Genomic DNA, 6,969 nt, shown 5'->3' with positions numbered 1-6,969 from the left:
TATATATATATATATATATATATATATATACATATACATATACATATACATATACATATACATATACATATACATATATATATATACAGGGTGCCTGGGTTGGGCCCAAGTATGTTCTTTGGTTGGTGGTTCAATCCCTGGGAGGCCCCCAAGGGTCCAGATTAGTTGACTCTGTTGGTCTTCCTGTAGAGCTCCTAGGGGTCACAGTCCTTCCTATTCTTCCATAAGAAACCCCAAGCTCCATCCACTGTTTGGCTGTGGTGTGTTTATCTGAGTCAGCTGCTGGGTGGAGCCTCTCAGATGACAACATGCTCTGTCTGCAAGCATAACAGAGCATCATTAATAGTGTCAGGGATTGATGCTTGCCCATGGGATAGTTCTCAAGTCGGGCCAGTCACTGGTTGGCCATTCCCACAATCTTTTCTCCATCTTTGTCTCTGCACTTCTTGTACACTTAATACACTTAAGCAAAAATGCCAAAAGTTTATAAAAATGGAAACTGCTGGAAATTATTAAAGAAGACAAAAATAATGGGAAAAATATTTCTGCTTCTACTCATCACACTTTTAGCATTAAATATAGGGGGACGGGGAGTGATTCTTCATACCAAGCAGTTCCTCTTTTCCTTATGAACCTGAGAGATGTCTAACTATTTAATTGAATTCTGGCATTAGTAACCTTGAGTTATTAGTTTCAGACAGTACTTTAGTCATGAGTTCAGTTCCACAAGGTTAGTTTTTGCTATTCAAAACTCAACTGTACATAGTATGTGCCCAGATAACCTACATTTCTCTCTGATTTGTTACCAAATCAGAGGCTTTATGACTCTTTCTCATTTCAACAATTTGTTAAAGCAGGTCAAAGAATTCAGAAGAACATTTTTAATATTTTTAATTCATGAACAAAAGGTGTCATAAGGGACAGAAATGAATAGTCAACTTAAGAGATGCATAGGACTAGTTCCAGAACAGTCTCAAATTCAAACTCTCTTTTTTTTCTTTTTGTTTTTCGAGACAGGGTTTCTCTGTGTAGCCCTGGCTGTCCTGGAACTCACTCTGTAGACCAGGCTGGCCTCGAACTAAGAAATCCGCCTGTCTCTGCCTCCCAAGTGCTGGGATTAAAGGCATGCACCACCATTGCCTGGCTCAAATTCAGACTCTTATGTGCCTGTGGAGTAATGTGTATATCAATACTCAGAATTGAACAAACTAGAACCTCAATGAATCTAATTGCTAAAAATACTTTTAATTAAGATTCTATTACATAAGCATGATTGATTAAATTACGTGTTGTGAGCAATGGATTCAGTCTTCCTCACTCTCCCTTCCCTACAGAACACCTATTGGAGCTGCCATTTTCAATGTTATCCATTGGAACAGCTATGAGTTGTCTCATTATTGTACAAGTAATTAATTACATCACTCTAAATATACTAAAGCGCCTTTAAAAATCTCGTATCAGAGGTTAGAGATGATGACCACATATGACAAATGATCATAAAAACCTTTATGATTTATGTCAAGAACCTAGGGAAGAATATGTATTTTGTATAATATATAATGAAAAAGAATTAATATTATATAAAGTAATCTGTAGAGTTAATGTACTCCCAAACAAAAGTACAAAGGTATTTTTTATGGAAATTGAAAAATACACATGGGAGCAAATATAGAGACAAAGTGTGGGACAAAAACTGAAGGAGGGGCCGTCTGGAGACCATTCCACCTAGGTATCCATCCCATGTGCAGTCACCAAAGGCAGATGCTGATATTGATGCCAGGAAGTGCATGCTGACAGGAGCCTGATATAGCTGTCTCCTTAGAGGTCTGCCAGACCCTGACATATACAGAGGCAGATGCTCAAGCTAACCATTGAACTGATTATGGGGTTCCCATTAGAGGAGTGAGAGAGAAGACTGAAGGAGCTGAAAGGGTTTACTGCCCCATGTGGAGAGCAACAATACCAACCAACCAGACCTCCCAGGGTCTAAATCACCAGCCTGGGAACACATAGGGAGAGACCCATGGCTCCAACTGCATATGTAGGGGAGGATGGCCTTGTCAGGCATAGGTGGGAGAGGAGGTCCTTGATCCTGTGAAGGCTGAATGCCCCAATGTGGGGGAATTCAAGGGTCAAGGGTGGGGAGGTGGGAGGGGGTGCCCCGCCCCCCGCACATCCTAATATATGCTGGCGGTGGGGTTTGGTATTGGTAATTTCTGGGTGGGAGGGAAATGGGGAAAGGGGATAATATCTGAAATATAAATAAAACATTCAATAAAAAAGAAGCAAAAGAAAGAAAGAAAGAAAGAAAGAGAAAGGAAGGAAGGAAGGAAGGAAGGAAGGAAGGAAGGAAGGAAGAAAGAAAGAAAGAAAGAAAGAAAGAAAGAAAGAAAGAAAGAAAGAAAGAAAGAAAGAAAGAAAGAAAGAAAGAGGGAGGTTCAGGAGCTGTGGGCCATCGAGGTTAAACCTGACCTAGTCTTCCCTGGAAACAGGTTCCTTGTCAGGATTTAAGATGAAAACTCAGGTGACTCGTAAAGATATCCCCCCATGGGTGAAAATTCCTACCGACCTGGAAAGGCCAGAAGTATTACAAGTCAACAAGCTGGTGCTAAACTCTCTGTTCTGCCCACAGGGATCTCGAATGCCTCACTTCGAGCAGGTGGGCCGGGTCATGTTTGAGCTCAAGACTCTGGAATCTTCTGATCTTACCGAGATCTTAATTTATGGCTCTGAAGACAAGAAGTTTCGGACTAAATGGATGCTTCAGTCCACGGCTGAGAGGTACCGCCTGCGCCAGGAAAGAGGCGTGCTCAAGCTGGAGGAAGGCATGAAGGTCCTGGAACTAGACCAGGGTTCGAAGAAGTAAAGCCAGTTTCCAGTCATTGTGAGTCCCACCTGGACACAAGCTGTGGCTGGCCAGTGTTTGGTTCTGACATGATGTTTTTTTTTTTGGCCTGACATGAGTTAACTTTGTTAGGTCCTTCAAGATATTCTTGGATCCCTACTGTGTATTCTGATGTGAATATCTGCATGTCATCATTAAAACATTTAAAGAGCCAGAAAAAAAAAAAAGAAAAAAGAAAGAAAGAAGGTCCCAAAATTCCTATGCAATCTCTAAGAAAACAAAATATTTTAAACCATCTTGGTGAAAAATAAATGTAGAAGACTTGTTCTTTGTTATTGTAAAACTTGCCTAGGTGCAATAAACAAAGAAGAATGAAAGAATACAGTACGAAACAGCACTAACATGATAATCACATAACGATAATATATTTAGATGCTTAGAGAAGAAAGTCAACCATCACATAAGTTATTTTTAACGGGGGTTTTAAGAAAGTATTCAATGTAGAATAGTTTATTTAAATACATATTTATGAACATATATGTAACAATAATAATCAAAGAAAAAATACACAAGAATTTTGAGTGGGAGTAATGTTGGAGGACATAAGTACTATTGGAGGGAGAAGACAAAAAGTGGGAAAAGTTATAATTATATTTGAATTAAGAATTTTTAAATTGGGCTGGAGAGATGGCTCAGTGGTTAAGAGCACTGACTGCACTTCCAGAGGTCCTGAGTTCAAATCCCAGCAACCACATGGTGGCTCACAACCATCTGTAATGAGATCTGATGACCTCTTCTGGTTTGTCTGAAGACAGATACAGTGTATTCATATATAATAATAAATAAATCTTAAAAAAAAAAGAAAAAAAAACAAAGAATTTTTAAATTGTTAAGGAAAAAGTTGTAGAAAATCTCAACATACACACACAAGAAATAATCATATTTTTCTATTTTTAATTCAAAGTGGATTTAAGATTGAAATGCCACACTTAAGTGCTTAGAAAGTAGCCCAAACCCTATTAGCTTGGTGTTTTTGCAGAACTGATGACACTGAGAGTGGGTGTATCTGAGACTCATTTGCCTGCTCTTGGGACACTTTTCTCCCATATCCAGCTTCAATTTGAGAGTTTTTTCCTTGTCTTATCATATCTTGTTTTATCATGTTTGGTTGCTATCTCTTAGAAGCCTGTCCTTATCTTAAAGGAGGTAGGGAGAGTAGGTATGTGTGACAAGGGGAGACGCAGGGAAGCTGGGAGATGTAGGGGGAGGGAAACATAGTCAGATGGAAGAGTCTATTTTTAATTAAGAAAATTAGATGGGAATATAGAAGAGGGAAAAGTGACCAACTTGTTTTTACAAGGTTTCATAATCCAAACACAAAACATCATATATATATATATATATATATATATATATATATAATTTGTTCTTCAGACAAGTATAATACTTGTATGACCATGTGAGAAGTAAATTAAAACCAGAAGATATTCAGCTTTCCTAGTGTATCTTAAAAAGTATGACAACATTCAGACTTCTAGGGTTACCTCTCTATAGTTTCAATCTCCATGGCAACATGCCTATAAGTTCTAGCCATCAGAGTAGGTCCCAAAGTGATCAATTTTACCCACTCTATCTTTTTTAGGGAAATTTGGAAACATATGTCTCAAGACAAGGAGGGTCAAGAGAGCAGGAAATAGGTCAGTGAAGGCCCTAAGAAAAATCAGAGAGAGAAAGAGACAGATGAATGCTGGTACAAGAATGGGTTTTCAGCCTCTCCAATGTTGTCAACCCTATTTCCTCCCATCTTGGGACCATTATTTCGGTTCTTTTTGCTTATTTCTTTTGATCCCTGGGCCTTAAATAGGCTGACTAACTCTGTGATACAACAGATAAATAATTTGGTAGCAAAACCTATTCAGATACATTATCATAAGTTAGCTATGGAGGACCATAAGGCTCAAGATGAGGTTGTTACTTTATTCAGGGTGTTTCCAAAACCCATCTCCACTCAACCTAAAAGGGGGGACTTCTGCCCCTAGACCAAGCAGAGAGGGGCCACCCAGAACCCCCTCTGACAGGCGATCTGAATTCTTGCTTAGACTGCGAGGCTAAGCACTGCAAGGGAATATAAATAAAAGATAAAAATATCTCTCTGGGTTCCCTGAGGGACAAGCCTGACTGCATAGGGGTTGATGTCAAAAGTATCCCCCATCCAGGAGAAAGACATCAGGACGGGTATGGCCCTCATACCTCACTGGACAACGACAGGGGGACTGGAGCCATTACAAGGTCCCCTTCAAACACTGGAGGTCAGGCCTCTATCCTTGCCTTCACAAGACTAGAATTGCCACAGCCCTTCTATACTTAGAGAAGGGAGGAGATGTCAGGGGCAGCCCTGCTTACACACTGTAGCCCTAAAATCAGCCATAGGCCTAAGATCAGCAATAGGCCTGTCATACATGTATACTAACACCAAGTCTTGGGTCTCAGTGGAAAAACATTGAAACAGATGGCTATAAGCTAATGTCAACAGGCAGCTTTTGTGGAAATTTACAAGCCTGAGTAGCCATAGACCTTGTTAATAGGTAGCCTTGGCAGAAAATACCAACTTAGATAAGGACAAGCGAGTCATAGGCAGAGTCATAGTGACTTGTCTGCTGAACCTTCACCCAGCCGATACCCGGTTCTGAAGATATCTGTATTCCCCCTGAACACCCACACTCCAGTGTCATTCCCTTCCCCACATCCTGCCTTTCTGTGTTTATAACCCCTGTGTGAATTAATTACGATTTGAGAAAAATAAATTATTAAAAAAAAGAAACATATGTCTCCTTTCTCTATAAAACTAAAGGGTAGCCTTTCTTGGAATTTTTATTGCTATTTATGGCAGGAAAATAAGTATGATAATAACAAGCTCCTTTTTGTGGTCTGACTAACAAGGCATGCAACATTTGATGTATAAATCTATAAAATGATACATTGATGAGTTTTGGTCCAAACTTATTCTCCAACCCTGGGTGAAACTATAAATAATTGTTAAAGAATGACAAATAACATTTATTTTATTATGTGTTCATGTGCCTCAGAATTTCTGAGAACTTTATATGAATGTATTCTTACCTAAACTTTACCACTGATATACAAGAAAAATTATTAAGGCTGAGGAAGTATCTACTTGTCCATAGTGACATGGCCAGTGTGTGAAGTCAAAATTTCAAGCCTTACACTTTCATTTTGGCCCCCATGCTCTTGGCCACTGTACCATGTATTGGCCAAAAAACATGTATTGAGATGAAAATGCATGCAAGTCCTGATTTCACCTCAGAGATCTGGAGCAGCTGTGCTGGCAGAGCCATCACCGTGCTTCTGGATAGAGATCTAGTCCACCTTTCCTTGGAATAGGAAAAGAAAAAAATATAAGAAGAAACAGCTGGTTCAGAGTCCAAGTTCTTATTTCATGGATGCAGAATGTCCAAGTTACTACAAGATTACTACAGTTTTCAGCCATATTCAGACAGTGGTTCTTTGTGTGTGTTGCTCAGCAGAGTTGTGCCAGTTCACAGGAGGAAAAAGCCAGGATCACAGAGGGCTGTTCATTTAGAAGAAAGCTACATTAATGCTCTATACAGCCTCCTGAATCTGTCTTTTCTCACAGAATGCCTTATCAAGCTCACTCACTCCAAAGATGATGTAATTATATTTGATTTTATAAAGTATACAACAAAGACCTCCTATTTTGGTGTCAGGTTTTTATTTATTTATTTTTTTTTAGTTTTAATTATGGACCAAAAAAATGCATGCAACTCACTCCACAGTTTGTCCATTGGATATGAGAGCATTAGTATCCTTGGACCCAGTGCTGCAGGGCTATAATTACAGCTATTTAGGAGACTGGTGCTGAAAGATTACAAGTTCAAGACTGGCCTAGATCTTGCAATAATGAGAGTAAGGCTAGCCTAAGTAACTTAGCATAACCCTGTCTTAAACATATTTTAAAGAAGGTGGGTGAGGCCTGAGTTCCATCCTCAACCAAAAGGGAAAAATAATATCCCCCAGGATATCAATATATGTGTATAAACCCTTTTTTTTTAAATTAATCCATACACTTGTTTACATCTCAAAGG

General features: G+C 39.2%; 2 pseudogenes; both read left to right on the top strand.

Moving 5' to 3' along the window:
• Positions 1-2,444: 2,444 nt before the first annotated feature.
• On the top strand, positions 2,445-2,866 carry LOC114619335 (annotated as a pseudogene).
• Positions 2,867-6,088: 3,222 nt separating this feature from the next.
• On the top strand, positions 6,089-6,462 carry LOC114619238 (annotated as a pseudogene).
• The last annotated feature ends 507 nt before the right edge of the window (positions 6,463-6,969 follow it).

This window comes from Grammomys surdaster, unplaced genomic scaffold, assembly GCF_004785775.1.
Source record: "Grammomys surdaster isolate TR1022 unplaced genomic scaffold, NIH_TR_1.0 60, whole genome shotgun sequence".
Classification (NCBI taxonomy): Eukaryota; Metazoa; Chordata; class Mammalia; order Rodentia; family Muridae; genus Grammomys; species Grammomys surdaster.
This window is presented reverse-complemented; position numbering and strand designations above follow the sequence as displayed.